General features: G+C 47.3%; 1 long non-coding RNA gene and 1 pseudogene across 4 annotated transcripts; one reads left to right on the forward strand and one right to left on the reverse strand.

Annotated features, from left to right (window-relative positions):
- Nucleotides 1-630: 630 nt before the first annotated feature.
- LOC144103888 (uncharacterized) lies at nucleotides 631-20,719 on the reverse strand. 4 transcript variants are annotated; one of them, XR_013308359.1, is made up of 4 exons: nucleotides 20,402-20,719; nucleotides 16,580-16,661; nucleotides 3,487-3,540; nucleotides 631-1,490 (listed from the first exon to the last, which is right to left on the reverse strand). It is a non-coding gene; the product is annotated as an uncharacterized LOC144103888 (long non-coding RNA). The 4 variants fall into 4 exon arrangements; XR_013308357.1 differs by having other exon boundaries at nucleotides 18,432-20,719; XR_013308358.1 differs by lacking the exon at nucleotides 20,402-20,719 and adding an exon at nucleotides 16,840-17,061.
- On the forward strand, nucleotides 7,063-15,054 carry LOC144105108 (uncharacterized; annotated as a pseudogene).
- Nucleotides 20,720-20,723: the final 4 nt, after the last annotated feature.

Consider the following 20,723-nt stretch of genomic DNA (forward strand, 5'->3'; position numbering starts at 1 on the left):
TGTTACCAATGGGTTTCACGGAACACTACCGTTCCTTTTATCTTCCAACTCTTTGTGGCGTTTCAAATTGTGCCTCGTATAGAATTTCTTTGGGCACAGGTCACAGTGAAATGGCTTTTCACCCTTGTGGGATTCCAAATGATTCAGAAGGCCTGAATATGCCGTATAGGGCATGAGACACAGATGCCAATGAAATGGCCTCTCACCCGTGTGGCTACGGGTATGTACCACGAGGCTGTTCTTTAATTTATAGGTGTGGCCACAGTAGTCGCAATGATGCGGATGCTCATTCGTGTGGGTTTGGAGGTGGTCTATTAGGGTCCTATTGACAGCAAAGCCCTTTCCACAGAGGTTACAGTGGTAAAGACGCCCGCCTGTGTGAGTTTGCTGGTGTGCCACAGGTGGGCCTTTTGCACAAAGCTGCTATCGCAATGGCCACACTGGTATAAGCGGTCGCCAGTATGGACCACTAGCATGCTTTTCCGCAGGAATCTCTTGTTGCAGTGGCTGCACTCATGCAGTTTCTTTTCTGCGGGTTTCTCCATGCTGGGCCGAGTGGATCTCATGCAGAGTGTCACGGTTCTCCCCGGAGAACACTCAGACCAAAAGAATGGACTAGGCGACAAGCGTACCCACACAGACACATTTAATACACCCTACGTGACACACACACACTAGCACACAAAACTAACAAACTAACACAAAACACAAAGACTATAAATACCCATGACCCGGGCACACTGCTACCAGCGTCTACTACTAGCGTTCTACTGTTAGCGGTCGGCGTTCGTGCTCACGGTTAATTCGGTGCGGCTGCGGCGTTGTATGGGTCCAGCAGCCGGTGTCGAGATGGCGTTCGACGTGCTTAGCCTGGCGTTGCTGGTGGCACCGCTGGCTGCGTCGTATAAGCTCCCAGTTCAAGCGCCCGTGGAGGTGATGCCGGTGTTGTTGGCGTTGGGGGCACCACCAGGATGGGTGGCAACAGCGCTGGAGACACCCCTGGCCATAGCATGTGGTAGCGTCCTCAGTTAACTCCCCGGAACGGGCTCAGGAACAGCAGGAAGTCCACGATGCGAAGCCGTAGAACGCGAGCTCACCGGAGGAGTAGCCGGTGTCGCTCTCTTCCAGCCGAAGCGTCCCTGACCCACCGGAGCCTCCGCTTCTCTGTTCTCCCCCCCCCGTGCCTCGCTCTCCCTCACCCTTTTATAGCCTTCGCGTTAGTATACGTAAGCGTCGTCGTCTTCTCCTTCTTCTCTTCTCCACGAATCATCTCTCTCCACCTCCCCGAATGCTTCTTCTTCATCTTGTTTAGTCTTCGGTTAATCCACGTCATCCTTATCGCTAACCTCGTCGTCTTCTTCACACCTTTTTCCTTCAAAACTTTATTTTAGACTGCCTATTATATGTGACACAGAGGCTCGCAGGGCGCCTTTGATGAGGTGAATCTTGCCCAGGAGGTGTGCCATGTCCGGTCAGCGTGCTGAGCAAACCTGTGTTTTAAAGGCACAGTACTTCAAATTAAAATGCAGAAACCAACAACGCAGAGCTCAACTGGAGCTTGAAAAATGAATTTGAAAGACACTCTCATCAAGAGCTGTGGATGTTTATCGAAAGTTATATTCAGTAAACTGGCCTTACAGAGAATTCAGGTCTGCAGCAAGATATAGTGGTGCTACTGGCAAATAGCAGTTTGAAGCAGACAAAACTCGTTTTTTTTTTGGAGGAACAAAATTTACATTCTAGAGCACTTTGGTGCAGTGAAAAATTTATTTTCAGCACTCTGGAGCAAGCAGCTTTGTTTTGAAGTCTGCAAGATTGGCAAAAAAAGTCTGAGTATGATGTAAAAGTGTGTTGCCACATTATGTTTGATGTCACTAGCACAACACTGAAGACCTGTGAGGTGCGACTGAGTTCTTTGCTGCATTTTTGAAGAGGAGACATTTTCACAAATTATGCCACACTGCGTTTACCTGAAGAGAACATACTTTGCATATAGCATTCACAAGTGTAATAGCTCAGGTGTACTGATGCATGGCTCTCCGCCTGTTTACAAAGCTGAAAATATTGTATTCTCCTGCAAAATAAACTGTCTCCAGTTGTTCATATCTGTTATGCCCCTGTTGCACGGGCACTTTCAAAGGCTACTGAGCCAAGAGCCTTAGAGAATATCAACTGTTATCAAAACTCGAATGAGTTATGCCGCTGCTACATGGCAAACCATCGCTGTTGAGGGTTTCCATCATCTCACACCAAGGTGATAAGGAGCCACCATCACCGCCAAAAATTAAGCAGGCATGCTAGCAATCTAGTAATCACCTCATAAGTTTAACCTGAAAAGGTTAAAAGCAAAATCTTTAACTGTTACAGTATTATTAATCACTCTTGAAATGAACTTTGTTGTCTTGGACAAGCAGTAGCAGTAGTAATGCACTTTTGAGAAAGCTGTTGTTGGTTGTTTTTGTATCGCTTGCACCAATGGTACTACACATACTGCAGTGTTTTGTCACCCGGGCTGTCTTTTTTTTGCAAAATAAGTTGTATATTTTGAAAGTGCATATTTAAAAGAAATGATACCGCTCTAATTTTATTCCCCTCCATGTTGCTGTGAGTGCTCGGCATCCGAAAGCAGATGCCACTCAAAGGCCCTCGAAATCTCGACCGAGTTCCGCGCTTCTCCGTTGACTCGATAGACTACTGACTCGACTGAAACCGCCCGTGTAGCAGTGCTCAATGGCGAGTCGAGAGACTATCAGTTTGAGGATTTTCCAAATGACCGTGTGACAGGGGTATTAGTCAGTTTTGTCAAGTTCCCTAGCACTTCTGGGCTTACCTCACTGAGAAACAATAACTCAAGCTCAATTACCTCAATATATCTATGAACCAGGACACAATTGGTTAATCTCTGTGCTTGCTGAATCGTTGTATTTGTAATTCATACTGCAGTCTGTGCAAAACATGTACCAAACATACACAATGTACAGCAGCTTCATTTCTGCAACAAATGGCAGAGTGCCAGGGTCACCACGTTGCAAAACTGAAACAAATGCCAAGTACAAATGCAGCAACTTCAGTTGTGTTCACTATTTAAAAAGTACTTGCCTAGTACATATTAAGTTGACATGGCAGTTAAAATGCGCATTACGGCAAAGGCACTGAATATCAGCAATATAAAGAGCAAATATTCCAGAAACACGGTGCTCTGTTGTAGTAAAAACGCAGGTACCAAAAGCCTCCGTGTCATGACTGCCAACAAAAATAGGGTAGCCATTGTAACCCAGCCAAAGTCACTGCCTTTATGGGGTTGCATTTCTGGCTTTTTCACAGACACTGCCCTCAGTTCACCCATGCGGGCTTAATAATGACTTATGAGCGGCAGTTAGTGGTGGTTAGCAATAGAGCACACTGCCATTTACAACACTTTTCCTCCGAACTAAAACTTCTGTTGCTTTCATCCTGTTCGTCAAATGGCAACCTTCAGAACCTAACCTGTTGAACTCTGTCCAGGAGGCACAGCAGGCCTGCAGTCCCTGATGCTCAAGCCTGCATATTCAAGCGAGAATACATCCACTAAGACAAAAAAATCCACCTGCCACAGCTCACTTGGTGACATGTGCATGAAACAATGAATGCGGAATACAATCTCAAGCAAGAGATGTGCCAGTTTGTGTAAAGTAGGTTCATTAAGTTTAACTTAAAGAGAAGTCAGCTAAAAAGCTAAAATTTGACTTTTAATTGCTAACTCCATGCATATGAGGATTATGCTTAAGCTCTAAAAAAAACTAACGATTGCCTACAGAAATCGGAAAGCTACTGCAGCAGAGTCAACACTCGACCAGTGCACATGCACAATTACTAGCTCCGTAAAAAGGACAAGTCAGCCTATACAGGCTTAAGAACTAATGAATGTTGAGGTAACTAGCATTTTCAACGTCAAGGATGGCAGTGAAGGTGACCACATCTAGGAACCCGCTGATTAGGTGACGTCATCGTGCAGCAGCGAAAGCAAAAGCAGTGAGCAATAGTCAATAAAGGTATCTGTACTGAATCATCAGCTGCTTTGTTATTCTGTGCAGAATTTGCAGCAATGCTGCATTGTTTTTACAGGTATCTTACGATGCATGCACATCAGACTCATGTAAGGCCCACACTCGGGCAAAATTCGAAAAAGTTCTGGTCTTACATGAGTAAATCTGACACTGCCTTGTGCAACAGAATTTATGGTCAATAGCACACAGAGCTTTATAAAAACAGTGGGCAAGCATTTTTTTTTTTTCAAAGCAGCTTCACATTAAAATAAACTGCCAAGGCGAAAGGTAATTCAGAGTTTATACCACAATCCCAGCTTGAAATTAATACATGATGAATTACGGATATGGGAAAGAATTTTCAGTATTGTGAAAAAAAAAATTACACGATAGCACTTTCTACACATTGTACAGTAAAATGTGGCCTGTTATAAACAAGCCTCAAAAAGTAATCGAAGAATTAAGGGTGCAGGCTAAATGCACGCAGCAACTAATACTGTTTTCAAAGTGTCAGTAAATGAAAAGTAAGTCACTTGTGACTAACCACAAGGAATCAGTGTAACCTTCAGTAACACTAAAAAAATGCCCATAAACCAGTCAACAGCAGCAAAAACACTACAAAGCAAAAATTAAACGCAAAACTTATAGCACTAGCTTTGTGGAGCTAAAGCATTCAGTAAGCCCAAGCATTAAACAGAGCAAAGCAAATTTAAAAAAAAGAGTACCAAAATGGTGTGCAGTCCCACTGAACGACTTAATCAAGCATCTATACAGATTCGAGACAATGCAGCACAAAAATCACAATAAAGAATGATATGCCAAACATAGAGGCACCCAGACTAATTATTTCAATGGATACAATTTTCTCCCTTCAGGTTTCTGCTTTTTAATTTGTACACTTGAACCAAATTAACAAAAAATGTCCACTGCACTTGCACTTTTAAGCTTTCTCACATTATGTCACACACAGACTTGCATAACACCACTTCTGTTTCAGAGATCCGGCTATGACATTTGAACAGGACAGGGGTCTGTCTGATTTTCTCACTTTGCACTAAAAATTGGGCATAATATCGTACTGCCCCCCCCCCCCCCCCCCCAAACTCTTCTTTAAATTGACAATGACGTCTTTCGTCTTTAAGGGTGAGAACTGGCAGTCCTTTTTATTAATTCCTCCAAGTCACACAGTCCACACGACAAGAGCACACAGGTAGGAGGTTGCCATTTGATAGATGTGTGAAGCTTGTTGTGTCCCAAGTGTACTGCAACTCAAAGGTTACGTAATCTCATTAAGTGCTTAATTTAAACTCTTTGAGAGGCAGCCTTTTACCAAACTAATACACATATGAGCTCTGCAGCTCTCGCGCCAAAAATCAAAAAGAGCCCGGTACCCCTTAAGCACTATGAGTGACAGCCGAAGATGCTGCGTCGCTGCCGCCCTTTCTTCACACCTGCCCGGCCCTTTTCCGACCTCTCCGTGCCTCCAATTGGAATGCCAGTTATCTTCCCTGAGGAAAGAACCCCAGTGTTCATAAAATGGGTTCAATAAACAAAATGTTTGTTTTTAGGACAGTGCCCCTCTCTTTACTGGTAAATCCCTGCAATTTAAGCAATTCCAGCAAAACAATTTCCACCCCGAAAATTGTCCATAGACAAGTTCACTACGACCACTGCAAGTGCAATTTTCCAGGTTATGTGCATGAAGCATTGGAGCCTGGGAAGGTTGGCAGATGTGGTATCGGAGCTTTCTTCCTGCGGCACCTTGTACACCTTGGCTTGTGAATACTGGCCGCCAAAATGAAGGAGAGCAAAGAAGCATCACTACAACAAAAAAAAAAACCAGCAGAGACACTTATGACTGCTTATGTGTGAGAAGGTTTGGTTTGGTTTATATGGGTTTAACGTCCCAAAGCGACTCAGGCTATGGGAGACGGCGTAGTGAAGGGCTCCGGAAATTTCGACCACCTGAGGTTCTTCAGTGTGCACTGACATCGCACAGTACACGGGCCTCTAGAATTTCGCCTCCATCAAAATTCGACCGCTGCGGCTGGGATCGAACTACATCTTTCGGGCCAGCAGCCGAGTGCCATAACCACTCAGCCACCGTGGCGGCTAATGTGCGAGAAGGTGCAAGTCCGCCCGCTTACTTCGTGAATGCAGTCGCCACAAGCTCCTGCGTGATGTAACCCGATGCTACGCAGCTGGCTCTGCATGGCTCTATGTAGGTGCCACCGCAATGCCGCCTAACCCCTTCTGATCTATGCGCTGATTCGCCTTAAGTGTATGACACAATAGCTAATGGGTTAATGCACATATGCCGAATTGGTCTTTCTATGCTTAACATTCAAAGAACACAGGGAGTCCTCATACCACTCTTGGCACAGTGGTGCAGCAGTTAAGTGGTGCAGCGGTTAAGCAGTGCGCCACAGCCCTGGGACGGCAGGAACTGCCACCAGTAGAATTTGTGCGATGCAGGTTGCTCTTCCCGAGCAACATCGTGTTACCGATCATTAATTTAACTGCCACCTGCCAGGTTGCATGTGGACGCCATGTGTTCTGGGTACCATCAAATGTCACCACACACACAGACACATGGATTTTCAATTAATGGGACACGTAAGGCTTATGCCTTAAAAACACAAATCCCGCATGCAGCGGTGCTTGTGTGCTTTTGTATAGACCTCCTTCACAACGCGACATCACGAAAATGCGGTGGCGCTGATGTCAGTAACGACTTTCGCACAGTAGGCAAAACAGGTTCCGCCTGATCGTGCCTACTGCAGCTACCGGCGGCTGCACCATGACTGCGCGCTGCAGAAGCAGCATGTATTGGCCAGCTGCGTCACTGCTGGATCCATGTAGTAACATAAAAAGGAAAAGTAAATTAGCCTAGATAGGTTTCTCGCAAATAAATACTGCATTAGGAAATGGGCCGCGGTAGTAAAGAGCAAAGTCTATGTGTTGACTGCGCTGTCAAAGTACATCGTAGCAGGGAAGTTACTGCGCTCATTCACCTGAAAATCAGCATAGTATGCTTAACTTTGCGCAAGGAAAAAAAGCACATATGTAGCTGCAAACATATTGAAGCGGGAAGACGACGAGAAGACTGAGCGAGTGAACGGGTGGACGAAGACGACAACGAAGTTCTGACTGTGTTCTGAGTGCCACTCGTAGCTGTTCCTTCGCTGGTGTACATAATATATGTACATAGTGTACATATATTCTTTCCTGCAACATATTTGGTGGAGGTGCGCCTTTCCCCTACGTCTACCAACGACGGAGCTCCGCAGCGGCCGACAGCTGCCTTCGCTCATCATGACCCAGGACGCCTGCCAGCAAACATCAGCATCGGCCATGCCATCACTCGTTCTCTCTGCTCCTCGTGACCCTGGGACATTTTCTGGAACCGACAACGTTGACGTGGACGACTGGATTCAGATGTATGAACGCGTGAGTACATACAACTGCTGGGATCCAACCCTTATGCTCGCCAATGTCATTTTCTACCTAAAAGACACCGCCCGAGTCTGGTACGAGACTCACGAAGATGACTTGACCAGCTGGGATGTCTGCAAGCAGAAACTGCGCGATCTGTTTGGACGGCCGCTCAGCCGAACACTCGCCGCTAAGAGGGACCTTGCATCCCGAGCTCAAACTTCTACGGAATCCTATGTTTCGTACATTCAGGACGTGTTGGCCCTCTGCAACAAAGTTGACAATAACATGCCCGAGTCTGACAAAGTGGGTCACGTGTTGAAGGGGATCGCCGACGATGCCTTCAACCTGCTCGTCTACAAGAATTGCACTACAGTCGACGACATTATTAAGGAATGTCGCCGCTTCGAGTAAGCTAAGAGCAGGCGTATTAGCCAGCCGTACACATGCCTCCCCAACACGGCTGCCACTTCCTCATGTAAAGACCTGCTGCACCAGCAAACTCCTGCGCCTCCAGAAAATGTGACCCGCATCATTCGACGCGAACTCGAAGCCATGTCCCCTGCCTCCTTGCACCTACGTGATGGCGACAACCACTTGCCCACCATCTCTATGGTACAAGCCATTGTCCGTCAAGAGCTTGCAAATCTAGGCCTCCAACCCGTCAGCCCCGTACGTCCTTCATCCCCACCCGACATCACTGCGATTGCTCCTGACCGACCTTCCTACTTCGCTCCACGTCGACGTAACCCTAACGACTGGCGGACACCCGATGACAGGCCCATTTGTTTCCTCTGCCACCGTATTGGCCACATCTCCCGTCACTGTCGCAATTATTGGTCCCGTCGTAGCGCATACAATTCTCTCAGCTTTCAGCGCAATGACGAACAGCCCAGCCACTTCACGCCCCCTCCAGGCCGGCAGAGAGCTACAGTCAACGGCCAGTTTTCCTGCCCCAGCCGCTCCCCGTCCCCCCTGCGTCGGCAGTCTCATTCGCCCTACGCTGTCGCTTCTCTCCAAGTCCCAAAATCCTCGCTTAGCCCTCCACGCACACCAAAATTTGCTCGCTATTCATGTCGATGGAGTCCCTGTGAGAGCCCTGATCGATACGGGCGCGCACGTGTCCGTCATGAGTTCAACCCTCCAACGCCGCCTCAGAAAAGTACTGACCCCTGCACCCACAGCCGTTCTCTGCGTTGCCGACGGCGGAACGCCTCCTGTGGTTGGACTATGCACAGCCCGTGTAACCATTTCCGGCCGCCATACATCCGTTCTATTCTCTGTTCTGGACCAGCGCCCTCATGACGTCATTCTTGGCCTCGACTTCCTGCCTAAGCATACAGCCCATCAACTGTGCCACCAGTGTTGTCCAGCTTGACCTTCCCCTTTCTGCTGAGTTACCGTCCCCAGTTGTACCTCGCCCTTGTGCTGTCGACTTTGTCCGTCTAACGCCTAAAGCCGCCACTTACATTTCTTTCTCATCTGTTCCTCCTGTCCCTGAAGGTCCCTACGTAGTCACTCCGGACCTTGACGTCGCCCTCTCCCGAAGTATTGCGCTTGCGCACACTGTCTGTACAATGTCGGCCAACCGAGCGTACCTTCTGGTTCTGAACTTTGGCTCGTCTATCCAACTGCTCCCGCAAGGCATCTCACTCGCCACGCTCTGCCCGGCTGTCGAATGTGTCATATCAGTCGTGGACACCTGCTTACCTTCTACTCATCAAAGCCTGTTGCCTGCGGCCACATCAACCGAGAAACCAACGGACGACTACGCCGACATGATCTCTTCTGACCTACCGCCGATGCAAGCTCACGATCGTAGGTGCCTTTTATCATCTTTTCGCGACATCTTCGACTTTGATGCCCGTGTTTTGGCTCGTACCACTGTAGTGACGCATCGCATAAACACTGGTGATGCCGCTCCTATCCACAGACGTCCGTACTGCATGTCTAGCGCTGAATGCACCCTGATCAATCAAGAGGTGGACAAGATGCTCGCAAAAGACATCATCGAGCCCTCATCAAGCCCTTGGGCTTCACCAGTTGTCCTAGTAAAAAAGGACGGCAGCTGGCACTTCTGCATTGATTACCGGCACCTAAACCCCGCATCACAAAAAGGACGTATATCCTCTCCCGAGGATCGATGATGGATTAGATTGCCTCCACGGCGCCAAATATTTCTCTTCAATTGATCTTCGATCGGGGTACTGGTAAATTGCCGTTGATGAAAAGGACTGCGAAAAGACCCCCTTCGTGACGCCTGATGGCCTATACCAATTTAAAGTCATGCCATTTGGACTCTGTAACGCGCCGGCTACCTTTGAACGAATGATGGACTCCCTTCTTCGCGGCTTTAAGTGGTCGACCTGCCTCTGCTACCTTGAAGATATTGTGGTTTTCTCGCCTACTCTTGCCACGCCCTTCGAACGCCTCTCCAGTATTCTGACAGTGTTCCGTAATGCCGGACTCCACCTGAACTCATTGAAATGCAAATTCGGTCGCCGGCAACTCACTATTCTTGGACACCTGGTTGATGCTTCTGGTGTCCGCCCAGATCCAGTCAAAATTCAAGCCGTCAAGGACTTTCCTCTTCCTAGGTCATCGAAAGATGTGCGCAGCTTTGTCGGCTTGTACTCGGATTTTCGCCGTTTTATCAAAGATTTCGCCGGCATCGCTCGCCCCCTCACCGACCTTCTTAAGAACGACACCCCCTTCAACTGGGGCCCTGCTCAAGAGCACTCATTTTCCTCCCTCGTTCAACTGCTAACCTCTCCACCCATCTTAGGCCATTTTGACCCGTCGTCTCCCACAGAGGTTCGCACCGACGCCTCCGGATATGAAATCGGTGCCATGCTAGCCCAACGTCAACAGGGACAAGATTGCGTCATCGCTTATGCCAGCCGCCTACTTTCCGCCGCAGAGCAAAATTACTCCATTACTGAGCGCGAGTGTCTCGCCCTTGTCTGGGCTGTAGCTAAATTTCGCCCGTACCTTTTCGGCCGCTCATTCGCTGTTGTCACTGATCACCACGCTCTCTGTTGGCTGTCTTCACTAAAAGATCCCACCGGTCACCTTGGTCGCTGGGCTTTGCGCCTCCAAGAATATTCATACTCTGTAGTGTACAAGACCGGTCATCGCCACCAGGACGCTGACTGTTTATTTCGGTACCCTGTGAAGCCACCTGACCTAGAAGATGCTGAGACCCTGCCCTGCCTCTTAGCTATCACTGCTCTCACCGATATCGCCAACGAACAGCACCACGACTCTTTACGCCCTATCTTAGATGGCCTCCGCTCTGCAAACCGATCTCCGTCTCTGCAACTTTACGTGCTCCAGAATGGCATTTTATATCACCGCAATCTACGCTCCGATGGTCCTCCATTGCTGCTCGTCATACCCCAACATCTACGCTCTTCTGTCCTTGAAGAATTGCACGATCTGCCGACAGCCGGCCACCTTGGCGTGTCCCGCACGTACGCTCGAGTGCGGCACCACTTCTTTTGGCCTGGCCTGTATCGTTCCGTCAAGGGTTACGTTGCCGCTTGCAACCTGTGTCAACGTTGGAAAAGGCCCTCCACTTTGCCTGCCGGTCTCCTACAACCTATCGACGTACCTCCAGAACCTTTTCACCGTGTTGGCCTCGACCTTCTTGGCCCTTTTCCCACGTCCCTCTCCGGTAACAAGTGGATCGCTGTCGCAACTGATTATACGACTCGGTACGCCATCACGCGTGCTTTGCCTACCAGCTGCGCTACCGATGTCGCCGATTTTCTTCTCCAAAACGTCATTCTTCACCATGGCGCCCCTTGTCAACTGCTCACCGACCATGGGTCGTTATTTTCTGTCCCGAGTGATTAATGACATTCTTCATTCATGTGCCACGCAGCACCAGCTCGCGACAGCTTACCATCCACAAACCTACGGGCTTACGGAATGGTTCAACTGCACGCTCACCGGCATGTTAGCAATGTACGTCTCGCCAGACCACCGAGATTGGGACGCTGCCTTGCCTTATGTGACTTTTGCGTATAACTCTTCACAGCATGACACAACCGGCTATTCCCGTTTCTACCTTTTGTTTGGTCGGCACCCCATCTTGCCTTTGGACACACTCCTGCCGTCTTCTTCAGTTGCCACCACTGGTTACGCTCAGGACGCCATCGCCCAGGCCTCGCTGGCGCGCCAAATAGCACGCAGTTGGCTCCGTGCCTCACAAGCTTCCCAGAAGTTCGCCTATGACCGCCGTCACCGGGCGGTCAGATATGAACCCGGATCACTCGTCCTTCTCTGGACGCCGTCACGCAGTGTCGGTTTCTCCGAGAAGCTCCTTTCTCACTACCGGGGCCCTTACCGTGTGGTGCGCCGCGTCACTGACGTGAACTACGAAATTGCACCCCTTGCGTGCTCGCCATCATCATCCAGCCCCTCCATCGACGTCGTCCGTGTCTCCCGCCTAAAACCTTATCACGACGTTCATACGTCGCCACTCTAACGCCGAGACGGCGTCTCATCAGCCGGGGGTCCTGAAGCGGGAAGATGACGACGAGACTGAGCGAGTGAACGGGTGGACGAAGACGACAACGAAGTTCTGACTGCGGTCTGAGTGCCGCTCGTAGCTGTTCCTTCGCTTGTGTACATAGCTGTAAATATATTCTTTCCTGCAACAATATTTATCACCTTGAGCCAGTGAGCACGGGGAGCCGGCAGGTTCACTCGCCATGAAGGAATGCGTTCTTCTGTGGATAGCACAGCATGTTTTAGCGTGTGTAGTAGAAGTTACGCGAATGTATAACGGCGCACTTTATGGCACTTCATATTTACTTGAAACTATTTCTTAATATGACCGACATTTATTTGACTCAAGAAGAAAGAAATCTGGTAAGTTGTGCCAATGTTGCGTGGTCACGCTGGCATGCTTATAATAGCGTACTTTAAGTGCGCTACAAGCCACATGCTTTTTCATGGCATCATGCATGTGTTATAAGCTGTTTCATTAGGTAGTAAACGATCGTGAAGCTTGTCTGGAAAGAAGCAACCGCGGGCAGCCTCAGAGACATGTAGCAAGGTTGAGAGGGGACACGGGAATGAAAAGTTTTCGTTATTTATGCATGAGATATGTAACCAAATTTGGTGCAAATATGAAATTGATATGCTAATTTCAGTAACGCTTTTTATTTCCAGCTATACCTGGTACAGTTCTTGGGTAATTATCATTAACACCCTCGACCCCCGGAACTTGAATAAATAAATAGAAAGTGCGCAATTTTTTATGCCAGCATGTTCACAAAGGCTTGTTCTGTATGATGACGCCATTAGTTCTTTTTTTAGCTCAGTACTTACGGATGCATAGTTATATAAAACATTTTTTACAAAAATAACTACCATACTGCTGCACGTGTAGGAAAAAAATAGATTTATTACACTCCTCAACGTTTCAGGAAGCACTCGCGACAAATAGAATCATTCTATTTTCATTCGTTATAAAATTAGGAGAGGGGGTGAGTGATTCCAATCGAAGAAAATGTGAAAGGTCAGAAAACGAACCATCAAGTTTATACACTCGTTTATGGCCTCTTGGCTTTCGCTCTGGTCAAAGAAATGCGGCACTGAAATCAACGAAACCTCTCACCTCTCTTCTTCATAGCGATATTAAGATGGCGGTGCATCGTCTTCGGAAACCCGCAGAATTCGCGACGTGCAGGACCACCACAAGTGCAATTACCTCACAATTTTCACACACATAGTTTCAACACACATCTAAAAAGCGTAATTTTATAAATTTCTACTGAATATATATGTAGTTATAATTTTTCATCACATAAGAGAAGACCTCAGGGCTAGGAAGGTAAATTTGAGAAATAAAAAAATTTTCACCAAATCGACCAGTTTAACAAGGGGGGTAGTCGGCCTGGCTGCTGCATGATCTCGAGGCTAAAAACAGCGCTTACGCGAGCCAGAGAAGATGAGGGACATGATGCTGTCTCCACTGTTTGTACAGCACGACACGTATATCAACAGATGGTGAGCACACATCTGCTCTGCCGAAACAACGCCAGCTCTTCCCCTCACTACTGTCCCGAAGCAAAATCATCCTTGCTAGTGCGGAGTGTCAAGAGTTATTATTTTATTCCATGCCTAGTGTAGAACAACGGAAGAAACACTTTCTGTATACCACTAACCATATACGCATACAATACACAGTGGCAAACTATTTCTCTGAATGCGCCGTATGTGGCCAACGTGAGCTCATAACTAAGTTGAAAAGCATCAACCACTGCTGTGATTTGCAGAAACTGGAAACGCGCCAACAAGCCTTGAAAACCCACGCTCAACACCTCTTCACGACGCCACTCCCTGGCATCTTGCCTACCGCGAGCCCGCAAGCGACTGCAGCGCCACCTCGTTTGTTTACAAACATGCAGCAGGTCTACAAATGACAGTGCACAAAGCACAGTGACAAAGTACAAAAAGCACATCTGACTACTCATCCTAATGTCTTCTTTTGCAGGCCCAAAATTCAGAAGAATGTATGTCGGCTGGAAAAAAGAAGTGCGACTGATACTGTGTTACAAAATATCAGAACAAGTTTTAGAAAACAATGCTTCCTACCGGCAAAAATGCAATGTCATTGGCGGTATCCTTCACAATAATCGTAATTTCAGGCTGGCTGGTCTGGCTATTTCTCTTAGCACAACCAGATGGGTTCTAATGCGCCTAATTTTACACATGCAAATCACTGAACATGCTGTTTTAAAAGATATACACACAAAGGTGAGTCTGCATACGTTGCAGCAGTATGTTGCCATCGAAGAATTTTCTTCTGGCAAGCTGCACTTCTTTCCCTCATAATACTGGTACTCATAACAACAAATTGAAACAGAGCATAGTAGTTCATCACATTGACAAATATTTTCTTGCACACTTTCGGATTTTCAAGCCGAGACTCAAGCTATGTCGGATGTGCCAGGTTCACAGTTCGAGTAATAATCCTCACCTTGTGGATCGAGTCACACTCACATCTTTCATATTCGTCTACAAGTCTGGGGTATTAGCAGTTTGCTTGCAGCCTAAAAATTAGCGCATGAATTCTAGCACCCCTGAAACTTCAATCTTCCTGCAAAGCCACAGTCACATTCAAAAGAAACGGTGAAAAAAAATGTTTTCCTGCAATACATTTTCACAACTAGTGAGTAGCTGTGATCTAGCATGAAAGCTACCATTCAAAAATTTGTAGCCAAGCATATTGTGCCATCTGTTGATTCATATTTAAACCAAATATTTTCAAGCTGGGAAGGTGAATTGCCTTCTTTGGATGCGAGTGGGTTAAGGTAATAGAGTAGCAGCGTAGCACGGGGCATCAGAGGGTCGGGTGGAAAGATGAGATTAGGAAGTTTACAGGCATAAGGTGGCCGCAGCTGCTACAAGACAGGGTTAACTGAAGGGGTACGACAGAGGCCTTTTTCTACAGTGGGCATAGTTAGCATGACGATGATGACGAATGCAGCATACATCTCTCTGTTTGAAAGGCATCCGGTCGTGCTCATGGCCTAATGAGTATGCATATTTGTGCAAATTTATAGGCTTTGAACAGTAAGACACCCGGAAAGTAAAGGTTGGAAGCAGTATGAAGGGTTCACTCTTGGCCTCTGGTAGTACCTGACCTACACCGGCCCGTAAAATTAAGTTAAGCAAGAAAATAAGTACAAAAAAACTCAAATGCAACTAATGGAGGTGCCTATGTACTCGGTAAATTTGGCGATCATAACCTGGCAGCCCAGTATTGATTTCAACGGCAGATCAGTTAACCTCAGCAACCTTGGGTAGTAACGAATATATTTGTGGAGAAGTAGTGCTTATCAAAATACATAAATGTATTGGGACCAGATAGGGATGATTCTGTTACTGAAGCGGGAATATATTTTATCATAGTATAAGATAGTTTCAAGTGACAGGGAAGATTTTCATGCACGCAAGTCTGTTTTATTGCCTCTATCAAATTATTTAAGGAAGCAGAGTGGATCAAGAATGATGTTACACAAGCTGCAACTGCTGCCTTTTGATTCCTTTCATAGTAAAGGCGCTCCTGGTGGTAGTGAATGCCGTGAAGAGCACACTACTCCTTTGCATGTGAGAATAAGATAACGCATATAGCCAAAAAATGAAAAAATCTGAAGAGATCCTCGGTAGATCGTTTGAATGCGTTCACATTTTCTGTTGCTGCTGATAAGAACGGAATTGTCCATTCTCTACTTTGTATTCATAATTCACTGGAAGTCTTCATTCCACTCCTGGTGCCCCGGCAAGTGGCTGTTCCAAACACTGCCACCAGTGGGGCTTGTGAGACCCAGGTTGCTCCTCCCGAGCAGCCTCTCACGACCAATCATTAATTTAACTGCCACCTGCCACGGTGGGCAGGTTGCGAAAATGGCACAAGGTTTACAACATGCGGCGTCGGTCACCGTTCACACTGCGCTGACGCGCTTCTAATGCAAACGCATTAAAAGCAAAGGTCTGTTCTGTCAAGCTGAGAAGTTCCCCAGGCTAAATTTCTGCTGGCACTTGTCGCTGATTGGGTACTTAAGGTAATGTGAGAACAATGAATTTTTCCCAGCCCTGTATTTTCGAAACACTGTTTATCGTTGAAGCAGCCGGCACTAGCTGATGACGCTGGCAGCAGAGAACTCTCAATCCATGAACTCATGCAGCTCAACACGGCCAAAATTGAAAGCAATGAACATGAAATGCAAGAAAAAGTAGTCAGCGTAAGCTTCAAAGTGCTCTGCAGTCCATATATGGGTGCTGTCAAATCCAGACCTGCGGTGTTCTTGGTACAACCAGAAGGGTCATGGTTTGGTTTATGGGGTTTAACATGCCAAAGTTACTCGCGTTATGAGGGACGCCGTAGTGAAGGGCTCTGGACAATTTCGCACACTGCACGGCTCTCCAACATTTTGCCTGCATTGAAATATGACTGCCATGGCTAGGATTAAACCCGCGTCGCTTGGGTCAGCAGCTGAGCACCATAACCATTGAGCCATCACAGCGGCTTAGCACACAGTCACCAGAAATTCAAAGTGCTGGATGCACCATTATAAAGGATACGAACTTGAGGATATTACCTGCACAGTTTTGTAGCAGTTATTCATGAAGGTTCCTCTCCAGCAACTAGTACCCCTTCTCCTGCCAATATGCCTCCTTTGCCTGCAAAATGACACACAGAAAAGCAGACTAAGCAGAAGGAAAAAAAAACCTCAATGCCACAAACACACTGTTCCAACACTTGTGCTCTCGGGAAGGCAGAGAATATAGCGTGATCAATGGTCGCCAGAGCTCCTTGATTTCTCAGCAGCGGCTATTAAAATGTCGGAAGACATTCCGCCTTGCTACAAAATCCTGGCAGCACAGCGGGACGACTTCGGTCATCTCTCTCGTCACTCATCGGGAGACGAACTATCCATGCCTCTGCACATTAGACGGTAGCCTGCGCACATTTGCCGGTATCATTAGCCTCTTTGCATTTTCCACGGCTCCTGGCTGTTGGAATACTATTTTGGCAGAGCCTTACCACCATTTCATCAAAAACCAGTAATTTGTAGCAGAATGTAGCAGTATTGGCACTGGATGTAATGGCACTGCTTGGCGCAATTCGTGCAGCATTCCCATCACTGAGACCGAAGACTGTAATGTCAAAATGCTTCTCTGATGGTGATGAATTTTAATGGCACAAGGGCATCTGTGGCCAAAGAGCGCCATGACAAAAGGTGTTTTTCGTCTGTGCAAGGTAGGGGCCAAAGATCCATTCTCTAAGCAAGTCACCTCAGATAAGCCAACACCAGGCCAGGCAAAAGCTTGAACCCACTGTCACACCAGTGGGTACTCGGTGGCACTGGGGATCGAACCCTGCACCTCCCACATGTCAGGTGGAAGCTCAAACCACGAGGCCACCGCTGCAGTCAAACTGCTTCCAAGCCAACTTTGTAACCTGTTACTCGAGCACTTCCACCATGACTAATCATTTGCACAGCTCTGCTGTTAGTGATGAAACCATCAGAGGGCCTGAAACCACCTTCAGCAGAAGCCAACACAGGTCTCTGCAAGTGCGCATGAAGGTGCATCATGCTGTCACTAGCCACACACTGCAGATTGACATTTGGCCAAGCCAGCCTTGCACACAACAGAGTAAATCTTGCATAGAAAGCATGCATATTTTCATCACAAAAGCTTCGCTTCAAATACAGGAACAGAACAATAATAATGTCAAGGTAAGTTCGCAAGACGCGCAAACCATCCTGCTACAGTATCAAAGGCTTGGCAAATGCCATCAATCAACAACTGGCACCATGGATTTTGACCTGCTTCTTGTCTGGTACAGTACTACGTTAGTTGTACAACCCACCCATAGCTCCAACATCCTAAGGTGCCAATATCTTGAACTTGGGCATGCTAATAAACTGAAGCAACAAGCATCAATATTAGTCAGCTCATATGGCACAGCAGGACATTCAAATCAGTCATAGCTCATGTTTTGTGACTGCTGACGCACATCAACAAAATTAAAGAGTGGCGCTGCTCTGAATGAAAGAAGTGACCAGGGCAAGTATTCCAATTTGTGACCGTTTCGGCAACACCTGACCGGCCAAAACACCAGCGGCTCATCCACTTCCAGAGTTTCAGCCAATGAGATGCAGCCAAAGGGAACCCCCGCATTCGAAAGCGGGGCTAGGTAACTGTGATTATACAATTCTGCTGGCAAAAAGTGCTAGTCACACCTTAATACTTCCCCTACTTACACCACTGCAGACCACGCTAGCCGTAAGAGCCTACTATTATTTTAAAGAACCAACATAATGAGAAAAAGGAAGAGCCAGAAAAAGCATACCACATATTCCACGTTAAAATTGTTAACACTAAAAGTAAGCTGTCTAAAATCTAATTTATAAAAAAAGAAGAGGCACCATGCCTCGTACAGACGAAAACAGTGAAGATATGCGCACCAAATGCTGGGCCACCAGTTCGTGCGGCTGGCCACGCCAATAACAGCTATGCACTATTAACAAGATGAAGATGGAATCAAGATGACGAAGGGTTGCCTCCACGGCATCCCACTCTGCACATGCAGCAAAAAAGGAAGGACAATGGAAATCAGAAAAATGCAAGGAATGTCCACTGCCAGAAAAGGCAAGACATGTGAAAGATCCTGCTACAATAGAAACGGAAAAAAGCTCAACGCTTTCAGCTGCAGCTCGGCACACACGCAAGCATAAGAAAAACAATGAATTGGTGCCATTCATAAGTATAGAAAGTGTGTCGGCACAGTTGGTACATCTGTAGCTTTCCATACAGGAAAGCATGAATACAATTTGGCAGCACAAGGAAACATGCAGGTGAAGAATAGATAAAAGAAACATGGCACCTCCTTGCCTGTTTTCTGTGTTCCGTGTCCTTGTCCAGATCGCCGAACCAAGTCACGTTCCGGATGTATACCAGCTAGCCCACCAAAAGATGCTACAGGAAAGCATTTGAGGCAGTTCACTACTTTTTCTTGCCGTGACAGTCACTACCTCTCCTGCTTGAAACAGGCTGGCTCAGCTTTACGCCACCTCTGATGCCTGAATACCCCCTCACTGCATTTGACGGCTACTGGAAGACATGCGCCAGCTTTTGTTTTTGGGGGTGCCAATGGCTACCAACTAGATTTGGTTTTATTGGTTTTATAGGGGTTTAACGTCCCAAAGCAACTGAGGCCATGAGAGACGCCGTAGTGAAGGGCTCTGGAAATTTCGACCGCCTGGGGTTCTTTAACGTGCACTGACATCGCACAGTACACGAGCCTCTAGAATTTCGCCTCCATCGAAATTCGACCACCGCGGTCGGGATCGAACCCGAGTCTTTTGGGCCGGCAGCCGAGCGCCATAACCACTCAGCCAACGCGGCGGCTGGCTACCAACTAGGTTCCTCACAGCTTCCTCAAAAGCAAATGAAACTTTTGGAGCACGCCTTTAAGCCAGCCACTCTCCTCATTAGGAGTCCCCTCCTCAGGAGCCTAAAACTAATCCAATGGCCACATAGATAGCAGCGTAGCACACAGCTTTGCGAGGTAATATGCATTATTTATCCCAGATATTTAATTTAACCTAAGAACAGACTAAAGAAAAAGGAGCCCACTGAATAAGTTCATGAGCATGTAATGGGATAAACATTCACACAGCCATCTGGTACAGGGATGACTACCCTCAGATGAAAGCTGGTAAATTCACTTCTAGACTACCCTGCCGCAACAATTGTGACATTAGCAAATTATTGTTTTGGTTGTGATGGTCCTGGGCGAAATCTCAGCTCTACGGAGGAGCTCGATCATAATCAAAAGTAGATTTGTTTTTCACACTGGGTCAACCTAGAATTAAACTGTAGTTCCTTCGTGCGCGTAACCGGTTTTTGGCCCCGTACTGCAATACTTTGCTAGGATACATATTTATGCAAACGATCCGATTAAACGATCACCACCTCTTGTGAAGCACTTGTGGTATACACGGTGCAGGCGAGACCAATAAGCTGCGAAAACGGCAGTAAGGTCCCACAACCGCTGTGTAGCAAGATTATTACGGCACACACAAAAGGCACAGAGAAGTGGTTGCTCCTACTAAAACAGCGGTGGCTGTAGGCAAAGTAGAAGCGTTCTGGAAAAAGAAAGACAAAACAAAGGTTATTTCGTTCGAGCCACCGGCGACAGATCGAAGCAAGGGTAGCAACTAACTGCGCGCGACTGCGCTTTCAGGCGCACGGAGACGAGCTCGCCACACTCGCGAAATAAACAGCAGAAAGATGCCGCACAAATAATCACAACAAACCGCGAGGCGGTGGGAGAGCAATGCCGAATACTCGTTTGGAGTTGGCGGGCAAGTACAAGCGCACGACGCCGCTGCGCTTTTCGCAGCACTCACCACAGTCTGGACAAACCCAATGCAGGGAGGGGTGCCGTCAAAACCTATTTCGACGAGCCTGGTTCACCAGCCTCCCTCAGAAAAACGCGGCACGGAGCGCGCGTAGTGGTTACAAACGTGACAAAAAGAAGAAGACTCGGTCTGTGCGCACGACGTCGTGATCTTGAACCGGAAAAGGTATACGCACTACGCGACCTTAGAAGAAAACAAAAGTATTCGAGGCCAGCAAACAAACATGAAACGAGCGACGTCTCGGCCTCTGGGTTTGAGAGGAAATGCAAACATCCGGTACTTTACTGTACATGCGGTTTTTGTTCACGTG

The sequence above is a fragment of the Amblyomma americanum genome, chromosome 9 (genome assembly GCF_052857255.1).
Source record: "Amblyomma americanum isolate KBUSLIRL-KWMA chromosome 9, ASM5285725v1, whole genome shotgun sequence".
NCBI lineage: Eukaryota > Metazoa > Arthropoda > Arachnida > Ixodida > Ixodidae > Amblyomma > Amblyomma americanum.